The sequence below is a fragment of the Haliaeetus leucocephalus genome, unplaced genomic scaffold (genome assembly GCF_000737465.1).
Source record: "Haliaeetus leucocephalus isolate CR32 unplaced genomic scaffold, Haliaeetus_leucocephalus-4.0 Scaffold506, whole genome shotgun sequence".
In the NCBI taxonomy this organism is placed as follows: domain Eukaryota; kingdom Metazoa; phylum Chordata; class Aves; order Accipitriformes; family Accipitridae; genus Haliaeetus; species Haliaeetus leucocephalus.
The window spans coordinates 8,208,195-8,208,424 of NW_010972942.1; positions in this window are offsets into that span (position 1 = coordinate 8,208,195).

The following is a 230-nucleotide window of genomic DNA, read 5'->3' on the forward strand; positions in this document are numbered from 1 at the left end:
GCGCATGCGCACGGAGCCGCGCCCGCCGTCTCGGCAGGCACCGCCTTTCCGGAAAGCGCCGCGGTGCCGCGCGCCTGCCCCGCCCCTGGCGCGCGGCCTATTTAACGGGATCCCGCCCCGGGCTCGCTCCTTCCGCGCGCCCTGCGGCCCTGAGGAGGGGGGTGGGGCTGCACCGCACCGTAGCGGCCGCCCCAGGGTACCGAGCGGCCGCGCCCCGCCCGGGTTTCGGG